The sequence below is a fragment of the Leptopilina boulardi genome, unplaced genomic scaffold, assembly GCF_019393585.1.
Source record: "Leptopilina boulardi isolate dan_hultmark-lab unplaced genomic scaffold, ZJU_Lbou_2.1 LbouV2_140, whole genome shotgun sequence".
In the NCBI taxonomy this organism is placed as follows: Eukaryota; Metazoa; Arthropoda; class Insecta; order Hymenoptera; family Figitidae; genus Leptopilina; species Leptopilina boulardi.
Genome location: NW_026137686.1, coordinates 186,369 through 211,575, shown reverse-complemented (window position 1 = coordinate 211,575; position 25,207 = coordinate 186,369). Strand labels below are relative to the sequence as shown.

Genomic DNA, 25,207 nt, shown 5'->3' with positions numbered 1-25,207 from the left:
CAGGAACTTTGGTTTATACGGCAAGAAAAAAAAAATGATGGAAAAAATTGAACTTCCTCAAGAATACATTGAATTGATTAAAACATGTAGAAATACCCCTTTTATCATGATTGACGTTTCCAAAGAGAAAATAGAAGATTTCGAAAAGTTTGCTGATATAAACAAAAATGTAAGTAAAATTAGAATCAGTGGATCGGTAAAAGTCGAATACTTTGGAAACGGTCAAATCAATGTTTTCTACGATTATAATGAGGAACCAGAGACTTTTAACGTTATTAAAGATTCTATGTTTTTTTATAATTTGCAAGATGCCACTGTCGACGATGCAAAAAGTGTTGGAATTTCCAAAGAAAAAGTAAAAGATGTACAAAAGTTATTAAGGTACGTGAGTCTTCCAGCTCAAGCGTTTTACGAAAAACTTTTTGATCAAACTTTAATTAAAATTAAAGAACAAAAACAAACACCAAAAAAGAAAAAATAATTAATTAGTTAATTTTTATTTTATTCATCAAAAGTAAAATGAATAATTGAAATTAGTTAATTTTTATTAGCTTAATTAACAGTACAATAAAAAATTAATTATTTCATTTTTATTTTATTAATTGAAAATAAAATAAATAATTAAAATTAATTATTTTTTAATTTATTAAACAAATTAGTTAATTTATATTAATTTAAAATGTTAACAAATCTTGTTTAAAATTTTTTTAAACATTTTATATCTATTATTATTGTTTATATGTTATAAATTAAAAACATTTTATTTATAGAAACATTTTCAATAAATAGAAAATCATTAATAAATATTTTAAAACATCAGACATAATTTAAAATATAATGTTATAAAAATTAAAAATTCTAAATGCGAATTTCATTATTATAAATATAAAATATAGCTTCCAAGCGTCAAAGTATGTACAATGATTTAATTTAAGCTTTTCGTTCTTTGCTTAAATGCATAAAAGCTAAAAAAGATTTAATATATTATATATAATGTAAATAATGTAAATAATCTAAATTTTTCGTAAAATATAAAACATATGTTTTATTATAAAAGAAATTTGTAAAATTAATTTCCTTTAATGTGTAGCATGTTTCGTCAAGCCAGTGGCCAAGCGTCACTTATGAGACTCCGCGCGAATACGAACGTTCGATGCGTCCGCCTATTTTTTATAATTATCATATTTCAATAAATAATTGAGGAATCTTTCTGAAAATTTGCAGAAAACTTCCTCAAATAGTAATGAACAAATCTCTCACTGGAAGTTTATTCTACTGCAAACTTCCTCGCAGACTTTTTAATGGCAAAGATAAGAGCACGTGTTTGCCGACAGGTCTCTATAAACAATTAAAAATAATTAAACAATTTTTTTTTATAGTTATTATCATGTTGTTGGCTTCTACGGACCCAAATGCTTTTGGAAATTAAATTGCAAAAAGATTCATTGAGTTTTTTCAAAGATACGGCAATTTATGTTTAAAAATTGAATGAATTTCAAAAATTAAAAATTTTCAGTTTTTTGCCATTATTTTCTAAAGTATTCATTTTACAAAAAAATCTTAAAGGAAAAAAGATGCGTCGCTTCATTTCCCATAAGGTAATAGGTTTCAAAATTCAAAATTTCGATTTTCAATTTTTGTCACAATTTTGGTTCTTTGACTGGCTTTAGAGCGCCCAGCCGAGCGTACGTCCCCTTATTGAATCCAAGGATTCAATTGCACAGCCACACAAAAAAAAAGTACCCGGGCCGGGGAATGAGACCACCATTTCTTGATGTATTTTGATGCGCTGAACACGAATCTGAAGTCCGTTTAGCTCCATCACGTCAGGATTTTGACATAACCTCAAAAAACATAGCTGATTTTAAATGACAGGAGAAATTTTTTAAATAATGGCAGATTTGCTTGAATCTTGTTACTCGGGGGTTTTTGGGGTCGCTGATTACGAATTTAACGTCAGATTTATAAAATTCAAAATGGCGGATCCAATATGGCGGACGAATTTTTAAAAAGTAGTTGGATTTTTACGAAAATTGGTATCTAGGGGTTTTGGGAGTCACTGATTACAAATTTATCGTCAGATTATTCAAATGTAAAATGGCAGATATAGTACGGTGGTCAAATATCTTTATGTTTCTACATGTGTCTGCATCCAGGGCACCTCCACGTGGTGACGGTGGGCAACGGAGTTTGTCCGCTATCCGGCTAAGTCCCTGGATAATGGCTTTGATGCCGTCATGGCAGACACACGTAGGAAGCGTATTACGATGCAGGGACTCGGAACCCCAGTATCGGTGGTTGAGAGGGAGAAAGCAGGCTCTCAGGCGTCGTCATCCAGCAACTGCAACTCTTCATTGATGGGAAACTTGGCTAATGTAGAGTATAATACGACAAGAAAACAACCTGATATAGACCTTAACTCTCATATTTGTAGCAAAAATCGAGACCTTTTTTGTTATATTTGCAGTAAATTCGAGGTAAAGTCTTTGCGGAACAGGATTGTCGAAGAAGTACGTAAACTGTATAATGAAATCTTCGGTTTTGAGATTGATCAGATGTCACTGATGTAACGGTGACATACGAAATTTTATTTTTATTTTTAACACTGAAACCTTTTATTTCATTCATACAAAAGTAGCAATCTTCTTCACATGTAGGTTTTGTCCAAACTGTTGGATAAGAGTATTTGATAAACTCCTTATTTTTAACAGATTTCCAACCAAAGATCATCTTTCTGCAACAATTACAAATGATGTTCGGAACCCAATTAGAAGATAGATCAATCTCAAAACCGAAGATTTCATTATACAGTTTACGTACTTCTTCGTCAATCCTGTTCCGCAAAGACTTTACCTCGAATTTACTGCAAATATAACAAAAAAGGTCTCGACTTTTGCTACAAATATGAGAGTTTAAGTCTATACCAGGTTGTTTTCTTGTCGTATTATACTCTACATTAGCCAAGTTTCCCATCAATGAAGAGCTGCAGTTGCTGGATGACGACGCCTGAGAGCCTGCTTTCTCCCTCTCAACCGCCGATACTGGGGTTCCGAGTCCCTGCATCGTAATACGCTTCCTACGTGTGTCTGCCATGACGGCATCAAAGCCATTATCCAGGGACTTAGCCGGATAGCGGACAAACTCCGTTGCCCACCGTCACCACGTGGAGGTGCCCTCGATGCAGACACATGTAGAAACAAAGATATTTGACCACCGTACTATATCTGGCATTTTACATTTGAATAATCTGACGTTAAATTCGTAATCAGCGACTCCAAAAAAACCCCATGATACCAATTTTTGTAAAAATCCAACTACTTTTTAAAAAATTGTCCGCCATATTGGATCCGCCATTTTGAATTTGAATAATCTGACGATAAATTTGTAATCAGCGACTCCCAAAACCCCTAGATACCAATTTTCGTAAAAATCCAACTACTTTTTAAAAATTCGTCCGCCATATTGGATCCGCCATTTTGAATTTTATAAATCTGACGTTAAATTTGTAATCAGCGACCCCAAAAACCCCCGACTAACAAGATTCAAGCAAATCTGCCATTATTTAAAAAATTTCTCCTGTCATTTAAAATCAGCTATGTTTTTTGAGGTTATGTCAAAATCCTGACGTGATGGAGCTAAACGGACTTCAGATTCGTGTTCAGCGCATCAAAATACATCAAGAAATGGTGGTCTCATTCCCCGGCCCGGGTACTTTTTTTTGTGTGGCTGTGTTGTCAGCAAGATAAAAAAAGTTATCGCTCAATGCATAAAAACTTGAAAATCAAAGTCAAACTGTTTCAGTATTTTGTCTCGCATTTCAAAGAAAATTGACTTAAAATTCATACCAAATTTTTTTCTTATTCCTTATGACTCCAATAACAGAACTTCACTTGAATTTTTGATTTTTGTTAATTTGGTTAATAATGACAAGCTGTCCCCATTTACCCTGAGTTTTTAAATTTTTGGGGGAAATGGGGACTGCTTTTCATTATTAACCAAATTAACAAAAATCAAAAATTCAAGTGAATTTCTCTTATTGGAGTCATAAGGAATAAGAAAAAATTTGGTATGATTTTTAAGTCTGTTTTTTTTAAATGCAAGACAAAATACTAAAATAAAAAAAATTAAAAAATTTCAATTGGTTCAACTATTATATATCTACTGCAAATTTTTTTAAAGTTTTTTCATCCCTTAATACAGTAATATACTTAAGGAAACTTTTTTCTGAAAACTTTCTTAGAAACTATACTGTCCCCATTTACCCCAAATTTTATGAAATTTTCTAAATTTTGGGGTAAATGGGGACAGTCAGTTTCATGCGTTTAAAGCTTATCTAAATTTTTTTTTGTTGCATAAAATTAATCCTGGGAATGTAAATAACAACTTAAAAAAAATAATCTCGCAAATATTACCTTTTAAAGGAAGAAACTTACGTAATTTGTGAAAAATAGCGATTTTGTCCCCATTTACCCCAACTGACCCTAATAATAATAATAATTTTAATAGTTTTTTTATATTTGGAGTTTATTAACTTCGACATTTTTATTTAGAATAATATGAATTTAAATTTTAATCAAGTGAACTTTGCATACATTCTAATTTTTTTTTTTTTGCCAGATATCTGTAGTGTAGTGGTTAGGGTCTTTAGCTAGCGCGCGGCGAACGTAGGTTCAATCCCCAGCACCCCAAAATTTGTTTTCAAAAGTTCTTGCTCAATCAAGCATGCAGTGCTTGATTCAATGTGAAACAAACCATTAAAGCAGAGCAACAATGTTTGTATATTATTTATTTTATTTTTATTCCCAGATAGTAAATTTTTTTTATTGATAATAATAATAAAGGGATAAACTTCCGAAACCCCCCCCCCTTCCGATTTTAATGAAACTTGGTATACTTACGTAATTTGATGCGCTGATCACGAAAATGATAGTGAAAATTACCGCAAATTTCATTTTTATGGTGAAAACCATAAAATTATGGTTTTTTGCGTTTAACTCGTAAAAAACGCAAAATTAAAACAAATCGTTCTTACAAAAGTTGTAGAGCTTCTAAAAATGAATATTTTATGTCGTATACATTTTTTACCAAAAGTCATTAGTTTTCGAGAAAAATGCAAAATATTTAAAAACGGTGAAAATCACCAACTTCTAGCTATTATCCACAAGAGGCAGATGTCTTATGTGACGGACAATATCTTTTAATAAAAAACCTTCTACTCTTTGCTGTGCAGGGCTATTTCCAAAAGAACTTTTAGGGGAAGACATGTTGGAGAAGGGGGGTCGGGGTGGGTTCCGTACCTTCCAGTACCATTAAGAATGTGAATTTGACTGTCTGTCTGTTTTGAAAGAGAGCAACGATACTAGGGAAGGCGGGCTTCGCCCGCCTCTGCATTCTTTGCTGTGCAGGGCTACTTCCATAAGACCTTTTAGGGGAAGACATCTTGGAGGAGGGGGGTCGGGGTGGGTTCCGTACCTTCCAGTACCATTAAGAATGTGAATTTGACTCTCTGTTTGTTTTAAAAGTGCGCAACAAAACTACTGTTTTAGTGTGTTTTTCATGTTTCTGCATTTTTCTCGAAAACTAATGACTTTTGGTAAAAAATGTATAGAACATAAAATATTCATTTTTAGAAGCTCTACGACTTTTGTAAGAACGATTTTTTTTAATTTTGCGTTTTTTACGAGTTAAACGCAAAAAACCATAATTTTATGGTGTTTTTTTTATGGTTTTCACCATAAAAATGAAATTTGCGGTAATTTTCACTATCATTTTCGTGATCAGCGCATCAAATTACGTAAGTATACCAAGTTTCATTAAAATCGGAAGGGGGGGGGGTTTCGGAAGTGCACCCAAATATTATTTTTGTATTTTTTACAGATATTTCCGTCCAACATTTCCTGATAATTTCATTTAAATTTTTGCCACGAACATTTCCTGAAAATTTCATTTAAATTTTTACTCAATTTTCGCGATGACCATTTCCTAAAAATTTCATTAAAACTTTTACTCAATTTTTGCGACAAACATTTCCTAAAAATTTCATTTAAATTTTTACTCAATTTTCGCGACGAACATTTCCTGAAAATTCCATTTAAATTTTTAGTCAACTTTTACGTCAAATATTTATTTTGGTGGGGCATTTAAATCTTTATGCAATTTTCATTAAACTTTTCAATTAAATATTCCCAAGATTTCAAGGAAATCTTTACGAAATTTTTAGTAAAGATTGGCTGCTGTGGGGGAATCAATTAAATGTTTATTTCAACGGAAAATAATGAGGTACTTGCAACTATTAATTTATTTATTTCACTCAATTATTTCTTTTTTTTGATACAAATAAAAAGTATTTAATAAAAAAAATTTATTAATTCTAATTAATTAAATTATTTAATATAAATAATGCGTTATTTAATGTTAATACACTATTTTATTAAAGGAAAATAAAATATTTTTACCAATTGAATATTTAAGTGTAATGAGAATAATGAGTTATTTGATACTATTCATTTATTTATATATATTATTTAATATTCTAAGTCCAAAAGTTAAATATTTTTTCATCAACAAAAAATTAATGTTTACAATGATTCAGAACAACGAAAAACGCGTTTTTAATTAAAATATATTTACACTTTTTTTGAAAATTCTCCTGGGATGATTCATGATAATAATCATGAAGCTTATAACTAATTATACTTTATTGATTGCATTTGATTGGAAAATATAATTTAATATCTTAATTTTAAATAAATGATGTTAAGCACCTTTCTGAGTTAGGTCTTTTCCAAGTTTAAATGACATCAAGACAACCCCGAAAACAAAAAAATTTTTACATAGGCTTAAAATTTAACATGTTATATATACTCTTAAGTGCAAAGTGGCACCTTTTTAAATTTTAAATAGTGGATCCAATGTGGCGGATAATTTAAAAAAAATTAGAAAAGTGACTAAATGCTATTAAAAATTTTTACTTAGAGATTTTTAGAGTCGTATAATACGAATTTAACATCAGTTTTCAAAAATTTTAATAGAATATAGTATTAAAATTGTTTACAATCTCTCAACTTTGCTCGGGCGTTAAAGAGTTAACATCTTAATGTTAAATTTTAATATCTATATAGCTATCCCTATATGTTAAAACAAAAATATTGTATAAAAATGAAATATATTTTATTATAATATAGTATATTTCGTTTAATAATACTTTATTCCTGTTTTTATATGTTGTTAATCAGAAAGGAAATTTAATTCCTTGTTGCTGAGAACTATTTATTTGGTGTTCAGAGAGACGCACCTCTACTGAGCACCCAGGTAGCCAGGAGTGAGTCGCTCCCAATCGTCAGAGAAGCACCTCTAGGCGAGTCGGAAGAAGACTGACGAAAAAGGTGCGAGACGAAAGGTATAACACTAGCAGCTAGGTGACAGCGAGCGGTGGGGAAAGAGAGTGACACTACTACTTACGCTGTCTACTTTCTCTCTTTTCGCCGCGCCACTATACTACGATACTCTATCGTTACAAATAATTTATTTATTGAAAAAAATCTGAGTTATTTTTTTACTCATAATCAACATTATTCTCATAAAAAAAGTGAAGGCGACTATTTTATATTCAACGCATAACCTAAAAACCGAGTAATGCCTCATTGCTTTTATAATTCCGAAAAGGGGAATTTCCGCGCCATATCTTGAGTCCGACGCTGAAGACTGCAAGTATGGCGTTAAATTAATAATACAATGGGCGGAAAATTACACTGAGGCGAAAAGAGAAGGAGAATCCGTGGTGCAGCCGTTGTTGGGGCAAAACCGAGCCAATCTTGGCCTATATACATAGGAGAGTCCGGAATGATACTCACGGTGTGGTCGACAGCCAGTGAATTCATGGTCCGTTTAACCTGCAACTATTTTTTTTGACAATATCACCAACCAGCTCCGAACCGATCTCCAGCCAGTTTTCCCGAGGAACAGCAAGGCAGATGAGTAGTATAATTTATCATTTGTCCTTATATAGATTTCATGTACGTAACTTTTCTTTTATTTATGAGTGCGACGTGGATGAAATTGTAGGAGAAATTATAATCATTCATATAATTTGAAATTTTGGATAATATATCATTTGATCAAATTAAGGCAATATATTGATTTTTCTTGAAGCCTGGTTCTTGATTTATTTATTTGATTTTCGATTTTGTTTTCCTGTCTTTTATATAAATTCATGTAAATATGTGTGTGATAAATTTCTCAATTTAATTCTGAATTAAAATTTATTATATAAATGGCGCCCGAACAGGGACATGAATGAGTGCCCGACTGCTTGAATCGAAATAATTTTATATATTATTTATTTTATAATTTTTTATTTTTGAATTTTTTTATTTTTGCTGTGTGTATTGTGAATTATTATTTTTGAATTAATTTTATAATTGTATATACTGCATGAAAACAACGTTTGCGCGGCAAACTCGGTCTCAATCAGGATCATTGTCTCAGGGGTTAACATTTGCACGAAAGAAACGGTCTGTAAAAATGGCAACCGGTAGTAATACTAATATGGAGATGCAACGAGACACTGATAATTTCGCATCCATAGAAGAATTGCGTAATGAGATTGATAGGCTTCGTCAATTAAATGACATTCAAAATCTTCAAATCATACAATTAAAAAAACAAATGACAGAAAACGCGGGAGGTAACGGGGAACAATTATTTAGAACCTTGGTAGACGGTCTTCGAGATATAAATATTGATGCAAAAATCCCAAAATTTTGTGAACCAGACAATCCCATTCACTTTATAGAAAAATTGGAGAAATATTTCTTAATGAAAAATTTACAAGGAAATCGCTTGTATATTCTGGACGGATGTTTTGAGGGTCGTGCTCGTGTCTGGTTTGAATCGCAGAGAAATCAATTAATTAATTATAATGATTTTAAAGTAAAGTTTTTATCTGAGTTCTTTTCCATTCCTATTCGGGTCAAATTGAAATCGGAATGGTTATCGAGGCGTTTTGAAACGAATGCTGATCATTTACAAATTTATTTTTTAACACAAATTAAAGAGGCTCAATATTTTATTCCACAATTTGAACCGTATGAATTACATTTTACAATTATTCAACAGATGCCGAAAAGAGTACGGGAAGTTTTGGCAACTGTTGATTTTAATGACTCTAATAAGATATCCCAAGCACTCGCACAATTGGATATAACCTTCCAAGATAAAATAAACACACAAAACCCAAAATTTCGAAATCAAAAAGGAAATACGTCGAGAGATTGTCCGCACTATCAAAATATTCATGCAAAAAATCAACAACAATCACAATTTTCAAGGCGAGAGAATCTCGATAATTTTCAAAATAAAATTCCCAACGTCGTAAATGCTAGAATACATACAAACAGTGTTCCGGAAGACGATCGATTTGCTTATGGTTGGTCTCATCAAAATTCACGTGTTCCCCTTCCTGATATAAGTCGTCCCCCCCCCCGATTCCTTTTTCCATGAATGAAATAACATAAACGAAGATCCCTGACCATTTAAACTGGTAAAAGGCGTGACATATTCGTCTTCTGTGTCGCGCCGGCAAGTTTATGAAGATTTTCATGACATCGTTGAAAATGTGTCGAATGAAGTTGAAAAGAAGGAACCTCTCGATTGAAAATGTCCATTGTGTCCGCGTGTGATTGTTTCATTGTTTTCGGTTCCTGTTTTATCGCTTGTTGACACAGGTAGTCAAATTACCGCCATGGCAGAATCGTTTTATACTTACTTAAAAAAATATAATAAAATAATAGAATTACCTGCAACTAGTGTCATTTTGTTTACTGCCATTGGAAAAAAGCGACCTATATAAAAAAGCAAATTATGTGTGACCTTTCCATCGTAACATATAATTGTCATTCTGCTTTTTTGATCGTGCCTAATTTGTCAAATCATATAATTCTCGGAAACGATTCGCTTTTGGAAAATAAAGCGATTGTTAATTATGAGCAAAGAAGTCTGGAGATTCAGGGAATAATTGTTGATTCGTCTTTGGTATCGTACGGTAAATTAAATAAATCGAGTGTCGCCTCTAATCATTATGACGAGAATATTAAATTTCTTCAAGGATTATCGATTCAAGAAATATATGAAAATATAAAAGAAAAAAATAATATGCGATTAAATGAGTGTAATAAGTGTTTAAAAATTTTTAATGATAATGTGATTAAAGAATTTTATCGTGAAGTTTTGTTAAAAGAAAGTGAGTGTCATAATGTTGATTTTAATTCGGAAGAGTATTGTGTATTTAGTGATCATGTTGGGAATAAAATTCGTTTAGCGGATGTTATAATGGAGGATGACGTCACTGATGTTGAAGGTACTAAATTCGTTAATGAAATAAATGCAATGAATTTCAAAACAGGGGAAGAATTGTCATTTGTCGATGAGTTAACAAAAATTGTATCGGAAATAGAGGATTTAAGGGAAAAAGAACGCGAATTTGTTATAAAAAAATTATCTGATTTCGATAAATTATTTTCGTCTAAGATTTCGGTTGCAGATACGCCCCCATATCGTTTGAAAATTAAACTTCACAAAACGGTTGTTCGTAAATCATATCCCGTTCCTATGACATTTCGCGAGAGGGCTCGAATTACACTAAAAGAAAAATGGAGGATGCAAGAATCATTGAGCGATCGGACAGTGATTATTGCAATCCTCTTCGCATTGTGGTTAAAAGTGATGGTAGCGTGCGAGTTTGATTGGATGCCATGTATATTAACGAAATTATCGAATCCGACCACGAATCTCCCCCGTTGATATCGGAGTTAATCGGACGGATCTCGCGTCCGGTTACTGGCAAATTCCTCTTCATCAGGATTCTCGAAAATACACGGCGTTTTTATTCGACTCTAAACTATATCATTTTTGTAGAATTCCCTTCGGCATTAAAACGGCAGGATCCGCATTTATTCGAGCATTAAATATGGCGATTGGAAATAGATTCGATTATTGTTTGACTACTTACATCGACGATTTTTTAATATCCACGTCGGGATCGATCGAAAATCATGTAGAGACACTATATTCAGTATTCAAAGTACTTCAAGAAAAAAATTTCACATTAAGCTTAAAAAAGTCTCAATTTTTAAAGAAAAGAGTATAGTTTTTGGGATATGAACTAACTACAGAAGGTATTCGTCCTCCCCAAAATAAATTAGACGTGATTGTAAATTTTAAACCACCTAAAAATCAAAAGGAATTACTCCAATTTATAGGCGTATGTACGTATTATCGCCAGTTTACAGTACGTCATTTAAACCTCATCGATCCGTTCCGAGAGATTTTGAAAGAAAAGAGTATTTGGTAGTGGGGGGATTATCATAGTAAGGCATTCGAAAATATGAAGAAGGCTTTCGTGAATTGCGTTGAACTAAGTCATTATATTCCTGGACAACCGTATCGCTTACAAACAGGTGCTTCCGATGCAGGGATTAGCGGAGTGTTGTACCAAACCAATCATAAAATGATCATAAAATTGTCGCGTTAGTTAGCAGATGTCTGAATGGTGCCGAGATGAATTATACGACCACGGAGAAGGAATTTCTCGCGATCGTATTTTCTATCTCGAAGTTAAGGAACTATTTGCTGGGAACTAAATTCGAAATTATAACTGATCATAAGGCTTTATCCTTTCTATAATTATTACACTCCTCTCTGGAATCTCCGTATGATTCGATGGAATCTCGCGCTGCAGCAGTATGATTTTAATATTTCTCATGTTAAGGGAAAGGATAATATTGTAGCCGATTTTTTGAGTAGGAATCCTGAAGGAGAATTCAATTCTGTCATTCCGAAAATTTTGTCCATTGATGTTCTGGAATGTTCTGAAAAAGATGACGTCATCGCGTATGAAATTGATCAAATTGAATTATCAAAAAATTTATATGAGTCTTTAGCAAATTTATCAGAGTTACAAGGGAAGGATCCTTTTATAATAAATATAAATAAAAAAATTCGAGAAAATTCGTGTGATGATTTTTATGTTGTAGAGGGTGGAGTTTTGTTTTGAAAAGATCGTGTAGCAGATCAATGGCAAATTGTTCTTCCAATCGATTTAGTCATACCGTTCCTTTCTTGTATTCATTCTAAATTGGAACATCAGGGAGTATTTAAAACGTTGACATATGTAAAGCGTTTTTACTATTGGAAAAATATTAATCAGAATGTAAAAAAATTTGTATTGTCGTGTGATATGTGTCAGAGAGTCAAGTCGATGACTATTCAGATGGAGGAGGCATTTCAGAGAGTTTATTCGTCAGGCCCATGTGATCTCGTGTGTGTCGACTTTTATGGTCCCCTTCCTCGTTCCATTGCTGGAATGGAGTATATTTTTGTAATGTATGATACTTTTTCAAAATATACCAAGTTATATGCGATAAGAAAGGAAAACACTCAGACCATACTAAAGAAAGTTTCAAATTCGTATATTCCTGAGATGGGTAAACCGCGTAGAATTCTTTCTGACCATGGGACACAGTTTGCGTCACCTAAGTGGGGAGAAAAATTGCGAGGTGAGGGAATTCAGGTAATTTATTCATCTATTCGTCACCCAAAGAGTAATCCTGTCGAACTGATAATGATATAATTAGGTAGAATGTTTAGAACTCTTTGTAGTGATAAACATACAAAATGGGAAAAATATGTGAATGATTTGGAGTTCTTTCTTAACGCCACGACTAACTGCAGTACCGGTTTTTCTCCTCATAAACTACATTTTGGGGAACAACCGGCGGATCAAATAAAAAAACTAATTCGATTTCCAGACGCGAGAATACAAAATCGTGTTAGCTAAAGAAAATCTATAAAAGAATTTTGAAAATAGAGCAAAAACACAAAAGAATCCGTCCAGAATTGAGTTAAAAGAAGGTGATCTTGTTTTGTTGTATATTCCCAAGCAGTCTGATGCATTAAAAAAAGTTGCACGGAAATTTTTTCATTTATTTTTAGTCCATATAAAATTTCTAGAGATTTCGGTAATAATTCTTATGAATTGATTGAGATTGAAAGTGGTCGTAATATGGGTGTGCATAATAAGTCAAATTTGAGAAGATATGTTCATAGAAGCATATAAAATAAGGAAAACAATTGAATCTTTAATTTACATATATATATATATATATATATATATATATATATTTGATAAAAAAAATAAAATAAATAACATAAAAAAATAATCAAAGTGTAAAAAAAAGATTTTTGAATAATTATAGTAATGGCATTTATTATGTTAATAATTACGTTGTATAATTTTCGACATATGTTTCATTATTGTTATTTTTCTTATGTACAATTAGGATATGAATTAAGGGTAATGATTATATTAATTGTAAATATTGTGAATAATTATGATTATATATCGTTCTTTTTTTTGTGTAATGATAATGCATGAATGTGAATGGATGGTGCAATATATGCTCGCACTTTAGTGGTTTCATGAATGTCATCGTTATGTGACTGATTTTGTTATAATTTTTTTTGTATATGAGTGATGATAGCTTCCGTTGAATTAGATCCACCCGAAGCAAGGGGGATTTTGTAAGGAAATTATAAGTATGAACCTTATGGTCACTAAACTAAGCCTGTCTATAGGCAACCCGAGTAATTCGCGGTGAGGGTCGAGAGATTTCGTAGAAACCGAACTGCTTTTCGGGGAAATGCTGGTTGATGGGGAAATGTATCGCAATTAATAAATTTGTCGTCTCACGGATTCTCTGACTCATTGCTTTTATAATTCCGAAAAGGGGAATTTCCGCGCCATATCTTGAGTCCGACGCCGAAGACTGCAAGTATGGCGTTAAATTAATAATACAATGGGCGGAAAATTACACTGAGGCGAAAAGAGAAGGAGAATCCGTGGTGCAGCCGTTGTTGGGGCAAAACCGAGCCAATCTTGGCCTATATACATAGCAGAGTCCGGAATGATACTCACGATGTGGTCGACAGCAAGTGAATTCATGGTCCGTTTAACCTGCAATTATTTTTTTTGACAATATCACCAACCAGCTCCGAACCGATCTCCAGCCAGTTTTCCCCGAGGAACAGCAAGGCAGATGAGTAGTATAATTTATCATTTGTCATTATATCGATTTCATGTACATAACTTTTCTTTTATTTATGAGTGCGACGTGGATGAAATTGTAGGAGAAATTATAATCATTCATATAATTTGAAATTTTGGATAATATATCATTTGATCAAATTAAGGCAATATATTGATATAGGGCAATAAAGTCAGAAAAGTCACTATTTTCATTATTAATAAGAATATTTACTTTTTCTTTTATTTCCTCAATATGTGTAGGTTTTTTCTCAGATTTAAAAATTTCCTTTAATCTGGATATGGAAAATATTGGATGGCAAGGATCAGAAGGAATTTCTTCTGGAACGAAAAAATTTCCAGAACGAGGAGGCTTCAGGATACTAAAAAATGTTAGGATCTTGTAGACTTGTAGGAATGTTGGTGTTGCTGGATGGTCATTGGTTCCACAAGCTAAACGAATGGTTCTAAAAAATCTCTAAACATATTAAGAAAATACGACATTTTTATTAAGATATTTTTTTTATTTTTTTAACTTTTATCCTACAAAGTAGAATTTAAAAATCGTTGAATGACGCCATAATCTATAAACATTAAGGGGGAGTGACACCCTCGAGGTCTCTTTTGAACCTGTTTTTCATGAATTTTTTTAAGTCACAGGAATAAAGTAAACAAAATTTGGTTTCAAGGACTTTATTTGTTTTTTTAACTTTACGAAAATATATTTATACTTAAAAATAGTTTCAATTTGTTGACTATAGAGGCCGCTAAAGTTGGTCTCGTTTCTCTGCAGGGCAAATCGGTGGGCAAGATTCCGGTTAGACCGTTTAATCTAGAACAAAAATTGAAATTTATTCTGAATTTGTGATAGATTTAGCTTTAGAGTACGTAGGATATTTTAAAAATATTAATTTTTGTGAATTTGGCAGCTATTTAAAGGAAAAAGTCGATTTTTAGGTCGAAATTTTTTCAAAAAAACTATTGCCAAAAAAACAAACCAACCAATTAAAAATCCTCTAAGTACGTAGTATTAGTAAATGAAGATCAAAAAAAATTTTGGCCGAAGTCAATCCGATCAAAACTGTTCGAGCTAGACTGACCAAGGATTTGAAAAATGTCATTTTGAGAAAAACACGTTTAAAGTTTTGACATATGAAAACTTATAAAAAAAATGAACTTAACGTTAATCTGCGATGCCTGCACCGTATAATTGGCCTTCTACATTAATATTAGCTTCAGCCTTTGTCTTTCGAGCGGCTGTGAGCGTGAAAGAATTCAATTGTTACCACAATAAAAGAGAAAATAGCCGATAGCGCTAATAAGCACTTACAGCGTTCCAGCGACCGATATTTTTTTACAAAAATGTGAATTTAGTATAAAATTCATCTCTTTCACAATTCAATTATTTTTTAATATTTTAACTATAATTTTTTAAATCAGTTCTTCCGAAAATTCAATTATTAAAGTCATTTTTCAATTTGAAATTTTTCTCTCTTTTTGATTATTTTTAAACTCAAAACTTTGTACAAATTCTTAATTCGAATAATTTGTTTAAATCAAACTTGAAAATAATAATTCACTAGACACCCTGATTTTAGAATGATTAATATTGTATACCTCAAGGGGATCTTGATTAACTTTTCCTGTAAAAAATACTTCCATTTTAAGATCTTTTAGTAGAAATTTTGCTAAGTCTAGCATTGACATTAAAGTCATTCTAAGACCTTCTGCCGTTTGTGGAGTCAGAAAATGTGAAGCAGAAAGTGATCCATTTTCTATTCTTTCTTTCCATGCGTTCAACCACTTTAAACTGTCTTCCAAAATCTAATTAAATTAAATGAAAACTATGCACACAATTATGAAGGAAATATCGAATATTGTAAAATTTGCATTTTATTAAATAAAATATACCTGCTTATCTTGAGAACCAAGCATAAAATCTGTTGAACTATTTTTCCATGTTCGATTTAATGCATCAAACATATTATTAATAATATAACAAAATTGTGGTGTATTTTCTGAATTTTCAAGCTGTTGTTCGTATAATCGATAATATCGTAATCCTCGTGCAACTGAATTGCTAAAAATCTGTACATAATTTTTTAATTAATTTAATCAAATAAAAAATATTCACATTTCACAAAATTTTAAATATATATTAATAAGGCTCTAAATTTGACATTAAACAATAGAAAAATATTTTATGGAAAGTCAAAAAATATGATTTAAAAAATAACTACAAAGTGTAAACAAAACATTAATACTTTTTAGAACATTTTTTAAGAAAATATATTTTAGAAACATTTTTTTTAAATATGTTTTTCAAAATTATTTTTGTGTTCCTCAGATCAAAAAATATTAAATTTAGTTAAAGAATTCAAAAATTCATCTTATAATTTTTTTTAGTCATTTTGTTTATTTTTTTCGAAAAATAGGCCTTAATAATTTTTGCAAAAATAAAATTGACTGTAACAATTGTAAATAATCGTACTTAATTGAACCGCCAGAGATACTCTCATTTTCATCATCTTAACTTTCGCAATGTTAAGATGAACATCTGTTACTTTTGGACACAACTTTAATTGAGGCGGTTGTAATTTGTCTAAATCGTGCATGATTCGAAAATACTCCCATTTTATTTTATTTTCATCTAAATGTACCTGTAATTAAGAAATTTGCGCAACTTATTGAAATAACTTAATGCTTTTCAAAATGTTTTTGTAAAACTTTATCTAGCAATAAATTTACTTTTAATACTCCCTCATTTGAAAGTCGATTCCTAATACATTTTATTAGGTAAGGAGTGTCCCAAAAAATAAAAACTTTTCGATTTTCACTTAAGGAGTGCTGAAAAGAATGATTAAAACAGTTCTTTTTTTCACTGCAACCAAGCCTTGTCCATATATTTTTATTCGGAGCACTACCATCTGATAACACACCATGAATTTTGGCTCCAGCATTTTCCAATAAAATAATAGCTTGGACAACTATAGTCGCTAATTTGTCGCCGTGAGTAGGCCCATGTGACGCAAACACTGCTATGGGTTGCGAATAATCTTCGTACAATGGTTGGAAGACAAGAACAAGAGCATGATCAGCCATTTGGGTTTCAATATTTTTTGGAATATTGTCGCCAAAGTCAGCTATTCCCTTAAAAGTCAATGTCTTTTGGTTCAATTTTAAATTTTTTCTTGTTGACAATTTAATCTAATAGTAAAACACCGTGCCATTGTTTTCCAGTTTTTTTTCCAAAATGTTCTTTCAAAATTTCGAAAAATTTTGGATCGAATCCACAAGGACAATCCATTTGCGCTAAGTATCTACAAAAAAGATTGATTATTCAAAACTTATATTAAAATAATTAATTGTTGAATATAAATGTGTTAATTTTTTTAAAAATATTATTAAATCAATTTAAAATTTTATATATAAAATTATTACTTTAATTATTAATTAATTTATTATTTAATTATAATTTACCTTCAAATAGTTCGCTCGCAAAGAAGAGGTAAAAGCTGGATATCTTGTATCATTCTATATGTGACTGGAGATCTCATACGTAAAATTACACACAAAATAAGCCATTCATCAGAGTATATGCGATTTTTTGAATTTGGTGTTTGAGCAACCTTCAGAATTTCCAAAATAGCAAGTTTTTCAATTTTGCTGATTTTTTGTTCTTTATCGATTACCGCATTTAAAAAATTTTTCTTGATCGTCATCATTTCATTTCGAGATTTCCGAACGATATCTTTTAATAGTCCAGTCAAATAGAAAACATTTTTACTCGCAAAAATTCCAACATGGAAAATTTTTTTTTTTGAATCGAAGGGGGATTTCCAATGTTTAAATCCGAGGTTTCGACCTCGGGGGGTGGTAACATTTTCCGCCATATTGAAAAAGGGGTGATTTTTTGTTTTGCAAATATCTTGCAAAATATGGTTAATATGAAAAAAATTGTAATGAATAATTTCATAGAGAATAAAATTCTCTACAATATTTTTACAGAAATTTTTTTAAAAAAATTATTATTTTCAAAGTTATGTTGAAAAATGTTGTTAATTTGGAGGGTGGAAAATTGCATTTTGCAATTTCAGCGAATCTGATGAAAATTATGAAAAATATTCCCTAATAAAACTTAAAGAGCCAAGAAAAATAAGCAACTTTTATTTAAACATTTTTTTTGATTCATTAATTTGGTACGCGTGCGGAACGCTGCAGGTTGCGCAATACCGGGTGTACACTATGTACACTCGCGTTGTACTATAAACATATAAAAAAGGGGTTAAATTTTGTTATACAATTATCTTGTAAAATATGGTCAATACGAAAAAAATTATAAATAACAATTTTCTAGGGAATAAAAATCTGCACAACATTTATAAAGAAAATTTTTTAAAAAAATAATCATTTTCCATGTTATTTTCTAACAACATTTAAAGTAATGCAATATTTCAATTTTTGCTAATAAACAAAAAATTTGTGAAATTTTGGTTTTAAACAGGTTAAAGATAGAATCTGACGCTATACGTACGCTCATAGAATTTGTTATAATTATTTTTTAATGATATTTTAAGTGTTATTTAGAATGATTTAAAATTAGTTTTTAATTATTTTTTTTCTTAGTAATACATAAGTTTTCTATACATAAGTTGCAGTTTTATTCACAGCTAGACCTTCGAGCTAGTAGTTTCTCTTACATTTTTAGTACAAAATTTCACCTGTGCTAGAAAGTAAAATTTTAAATTAATTTTTTAAACTTTTTCGGTTTTAAAAATATGTCTGTTCAAAGACACTGTCCAATGCGTTTATGTTTTGTGAAGTGCTGTGCATACGAAACTTTGTTTTTTATTGTTGTGTTCTTAGTGTTAAATTACGAAAATGACAAAGTGTTTCATTTGTCATCAATTATTCCTTGATAACGAAGATTGTCATAGAGTTCAAGGTAGAGGCATTAAAACGCTTATAGGTAAAAAATTTTTTTTTAGGAATATAAAATTAGAATTATTATTATAAGAATTGAATTGGTATATATATATATATATATAACCTTAATATATAACCTTGTAACGGTGACACTTGTGACAATGTTACACGAATTTTAAGTTTTCTCGACGTTGACGAATTAACAACTGACACAGACCAAAACTTTACACATGACGATCAAGCAAACATAACAGACTCTGAACGTGATAAGCATCACTCATTAAACGATGAATTTTACGAACCAGGACTACAAAAGCGAAGTAAACGACAATAAATAAAATGAAAATAATTTTTTTTTACTAAAGTATAATTTATTCTTCGTGGAATAGGCCTATTGGGGAAACCACATCAAAAAAACCCGCCAAAAACTATACCTCGAAGGTGGTGTGGAAATAAGTTTTTTAAAAAATATTTTTATAATTATTACAGTTGTAATAGTTACAAGCATCCGGAATATACATATATATATATATATATATATATATATATGTATATTCCGGATATATATATATATATATATATATATTGCAATAAAACATTTAAAATAATAATTATTTTAAAAAAACTTTCTCTACAAATTTTGTAGAGAATTCTATTCCCGGTAAGAAGCGAGGAATAGAGAAAAATTGAAAGTTTGTAGACATAGAGCAGAAGTTAAGAATTTTTAATTTTTCTGAATAGGCGATTTTACGTTATTACCCAATTCCTCACTGAACATCAAAATATCAGAAAAATGAATTCTTCTCTATTCCCAGTAGAGGTAAGTCAATAGAAAAGAATTTAGACTTCTTATTCTTCTTAATGCGCAAAGTTTCATATTTTCAAATTTTTGGTAGCGAATAGAGAAAAATTAAATGTTTGGAGAGTAAATTTTAAATATCTATTCCTTTCAATCGACAGTATCAAAATTTCTGAAGCGCATTGAAAGGAATAAGAAATTTGGAGAGTCAAGTGGATATGTCTATTCCTTTTAATTGACTGTGCCATGACATCAGGAGCGGATTTAGAGGAATAGAAAATTTCTAGATTAAATGAGGTATCTTTATGCCTTGCAATTGACTGCGTCAGGTTTTTAAGAGCATATTCAGAGGAATGGGAAATTTAGGGTATAAATTCAGTATTTCTATGCCTCGCAATCGCCTGAGTCAAGTTTTTAAGACCGTATTCAGAGGAATGGGAATTTTGTAATATGAATTAAATATTTCTATTTTTTGTAATCGACTGCGTCAGATTTCTAAAAGCGTATTGAAAGGAATGAAAAAACTGGCGAGTATATTAATAATTCCTAATTATTTCAATTTTTTTAAAAATATTATAAGAAGCGAAAGAAAATGAATATAAATTTTAAGATTTTAAAAAAATATAAGTTAATATTTACTTATTGACTAATTAAAGACATTTTTAAAAAAGTTGAATAAACAAATATTTTTACTGTAAATCTGAACTTTTTCAGTGTGTGTAAAAATGGAAGTGAAACAATAGTGTACTGAATTAAATTATTTAACCACCCGGTAAGAAGCGAGGAATAGAGAAAGATTGAAATTTTGTATATATTAAGCATAAGTTGATCATTTTCAATTCTTCTGAATGGGTGAATTTACGTTTTTACTCAATACCTCAGTGAACATCAAAATATATAAAAAATGAATTCTTTTCTATTCACAGTAGAGATAACTCAATAGAAAAGAATTCAGGCTTCTTATTTTTCTTAATGCGCGAAGTTTCTTATTTTCAAACTTTTGGAAACGAATAGAAAAAAATTAAATGTTTGGAGAGTAAATTTTAAATATCGCATTTTGGAGCGCATTTAGAAGATTAGAATATGTGGATAATAAATGAGGCATTTCTATGTTTTACAATTGATTGCGTCAGGTTGTTAAGAAGAATATGTATAATTTAGAGTATAAATTTTAGCCAAGTCATTTAAGAAGAATTGATTTTTTTACTTTTTTTTGCTTCATCGAGAAATTGAATGAAAACTTAAATTCTCCCATTTAAAAGAATTGGAACTCTGAATTCTTTTCAATTATTGCTATATAAACATTGTTACTTAATTTATTTTCGAAAAAATTGGAATGTAAGCAGAGTTCACTTGATTGAAAATTAAGTTCATGTCCATGTCATTCTAAATTAAAATGTCGAAGTTAATAAACTTCACATAAAAATTAGGTATTAAAATTCGTATTCCATTTTTGTGTTGAAAAGATGGAAAAATTTTGTAATTTTTATTCATTAATACAATTAATCATTTAAAACTATTTAAATTGACAAAATTATTAATTGATATTATTAATGTTCATAAAAATATATATACTATATAATATACTTTTTGTAATAATGGACATCTGAAAAGCTAGTTTGATGACTTTACAAAATAATATAAGTATCTGTTTAATGTGTTCGTTATAAGAGACATTTTCTCAAAAAATTTTATAGCCTCCCCTGGTCGAGCGCGTTAAGGCGCTCCCAGTGCGGTTGAGAGCTATGATGATCGAGAGTTCGAGTCTCAGAGTCAACTCGTCGGAAAATCCAAGATTGAGTAATGAATACTCATTTTTTCTATTCCCAGTACAGATAAGTCAATAGAAAAGAATTCAAACTTCTTATTTTTCTTAATGCGCAAAGTTTTTTATTTTCAAACTTCTTGGAAGCGAATAGAAAAAAATGAAATGTTTGGAGAGTAAATTTTAAATGTCTATTCCTTTCAATCGCAGCTTCCAAATTTCCAAAGCGTATTGAAAGGAATAAGAAATTTGAAAAGTGATGAAGATGTGGTTATTTCTATAAATTGACTATATGCCAGGCCATTTGGAGCGCATTTAGAGGAATAGAAAATGTGGAGAATAAATGAGGCATTTCTATGTTTTACAATTGACTGCGTCAGAGTATATGTATAATTTAGAGTATAAATTTTGGCCAAGTCAATTAAGAAGAATAGATTTTTTTACTTTTTTTTGCTTCATCGAGGAATTGAATGTGTATAGTATAGTATAGTACAACGCGAGTGTACATAGTGTACACCCGGTATTACGCAACCTGCAGCGTTTCGCACGCGTACCAAATTAATGAATCAAAAAAAATGTTTAAATAAAAGTTGCTTATTTTTCTTGGCTCTTTAAGTTTTATTAGGGAATATTTTTCATAATTTGCATCAGATTCGCTGAAATTGCAAAATGCAATTTTCCACCCTCCAAATTAACAACATTTTTCAACATAACTTTGAAAATAATAATTTTTTTAAAAGAATTTCTGTAAAAATATTGTAGAGAATTTTATTCTCTATGAAATTATTCATTACAATTTTTTTCATATTAACCATATTTTGCAAGATATTTGCAAAACAAAAAATCACCCCTTTTTCAATATGGCGGAAAATGTTACCACCCCCCGAGGTCGAAACCTCGGATTTAAACATTGGAAATCCCCCTTCGATTAAAAAAAAAAATTTCCATGTTGGAATTAATGTTTTTAAACCCCCTTTTAAACGCCCCAGTGACAGGACTATAACAATCGATTCCGTGTTTGAGCCCGTTTTTTCGCCCTTTGCTGGTAGAGTCGTTTCTTTTACTTCAGTAAAGTAAATTTATTTTTTTGTCGGATTTAAATCACTGATTTTAATATAATTACTTTTTTTTATTATGCTGGCGGCAAATAATTTTTTTATTTAATAAATTTTTCATTGATGCGCAACACTTACAGCTTTTAGATATGTTACTTTCAAGTGGCATTATTAAATTGCATTTTTTATGGCACAAAATATCAGTTTTGTCGGTGTAACTAAAATAATTTAAGAGATTGTCAATTCCTGATGTTTCAATATCTAGACAACCTTAACATACTGAGCGCTGATTGATCGTATTTATTAATTTTTCTAAATTTTCAATTGAATTTAAAGTTTCATTTTCAATTACAAATTCCTTAATTTGCATGTCAAGTCCATTTACTTTAATTGTTGGGCTCATATTTTTATCTATCATTATTTCTAATTGACAAAAAGATTCCACGAAACCTGTTTTATTTTTTCTGACAATTAATTTGTGTATCGTGATAGCCCACTCACTTTCTTCACCCCAAGTGAAATTTGTTCGTCCCCATGAAATTCGAAGTGATGTAGAATTATTATCGGGAAATATTAGATTAAATAAGTCTGTCTTATCCGAAGTTTCTTAATTAATATGTTCGATATTTTCCTTATGAATTGTTGAATTATCTTCGACATTTTCAACATAATTTTTATCAACAGGAGCACTAGTTCTTAACCCTACCGGAAGGGTGGTACTGGATTGGTACTGGGAAATTGGAACTGAGATCTCAGTACCAACTCAGTACTAATTTGGTGCATTTTGGTACTGAAATGGAACTGAGAAATTTTTTCCTGCGAAAAGGGTCGAGTTACCGTTAACCTTTGTTTGACACACTGGGGTACAAAATACCCCACGTTTTTCCATTCTTACCAATTTTTCTCGAAATACCTCACGTTTTCCAATTTTTTAAAAATACTTACTTTAAATATTCTACTATATAACTTATATAGTTTTCAGAAGATACCTCTCAAGAATATGTAAAAAAAAATTGAAGTAGATATATTTAATATTTTATTTTTCATGATGATTTTTGTCGATGGGGTACAAAAAACCCCAATGTGTCAAGTATGATACTCAGAAAAAGTGTGTCAAGTAAAGGTTAATACCCTCATAAAAGTGAAAAGCGACTAGCTTTTTCAATATGTTTAAACTAAAACTTTATATTTATTTCAATATTATATTTGTTTTTCATGGATTTATATTATTTTCATACATTATTATGCATATGATATTTCCTTTGTCAGCTAAATTCAAAAATGGTGTCCATTTTTTTTATCAAACTTAAGGTATACGAGATAAATTATAACTTTTTTAAATGTAATTATTTTATGGTAAATTTTAGATATTCATAATCTGGAAATATTAACGACTCTGAATATATATTTTTTAAAGTTGAGTTATTAAAATTACAAATTTTTTAAGCAATAAAACTCGGGTTAAAATTTTAATCCTTCAACAAAGGACCTAGGGATCTATTGTTCAAGGAGGGATTGCAATATAATTTCCAAACTTAACAGAAATTTTCTACAAACTATTATATTTTTTTTGCTGTTTTACACGTATATCGTGAGAGACGGTTTGTTGATCTTATATACCTTTAAAACTATTGTTAAAGTACTTTAAAAATGTCTTCTTATGGGTTATCAGGTAGTGGTACTGAAGTGGAACTCAAGCCAAGTCCAATTCAGTACCATTCCAGTACCACTCTTTCGGTAGGGAATGTTTTAATTGTAGGTGTCGAATCGTCACTCACATTAAATCTTTCTCTCGGTCTTTTCCGACTTTTTATTGGTTTCTCAGGACGTCCAAGATTTAGTGTAGGCAAAGCACCTTTCACAAGTTTAGGCCTTTTGTATGTACTCTAAAATACATAAAATATTTTTAAAATAAAATTCATAATTGGATAAAATGGAAATAAGTAACATTGGTTTTTTAATACATTATAATTAAAAATAGAGATACGTAATAAGCTCGAAATTTGATACATTCTTGTGAAACAAAAAGTTACTTTCATTAAAGGGAGTAACCGAAAAATCATTTATAATATACAATTATTATATATTATTAAAATTAAAAAATATATTTTTTACCATTTTAAAAATTTTATTTTTGAAAAAATTCATATTTTTCAAAATTCATGCGATTGATTGATCATAATTATGAAAAATAATAGAAATTGTGAGAAAACTTTAATTTTTTAACTAATTGTTTTTCTTTTAATTTTTATAGAATATTACGTATTCAAAAATTAATTCTTTATTATTTTATATACATTTGACTAATATTAAGTTTTTATCTTAGTTTGTTTGAAATAAAAATTTCGAAAAAATATAAAATAATAATAGTAAACTAAATTTGTCTGTATTCTTAAATTAGAAAACAAATTACACAGGCACACAAAAAAAGTCAGGTCCCAAAAAACACAACCCCATATTCCTATGTTTTTGGGGTCGCTAAATCCGAAAAACACCACTAAAAACAAATCCTTCCTTCCCTTAACCCCGTACAACCCTCTAGGAGGGGGTTAAAATTTTAAATTTCACAAAAAGTCAAGTTC

General features: G+C 30.3%; 2 protein-coding genes across 3 annotated transcripts in view; both read right to left on the bottom strand.

Annotated features, from left to right (window-relative positions):
• Positions 1-25,207, bottom strand: part of LOC127291544 (beclin-1-like protein) — a 145,108-nt gene that overhangs the window by 111,362 nt on the left and 8,539 nt on the right. The window lies entirely within an intron of this gene.
• The window catches only part of LOC127291539 (uncharacterized protein DDB_G0284459-like), a 309,035-nt gene that overhangs the window by 280,238 nt on the left and 3,590 nt on the right, over positions 1-25,207 (bottom strand). The window contains exon 4 of the mRNA XM_051320722.1: positions 24,246-24,511. The gene's annotated coding sequence lies outside the window, so the exon portion shown is untranslated. The remainder of the gene's footprint in view (positions 1-24,245; positions 24,512-25,207) is intronic.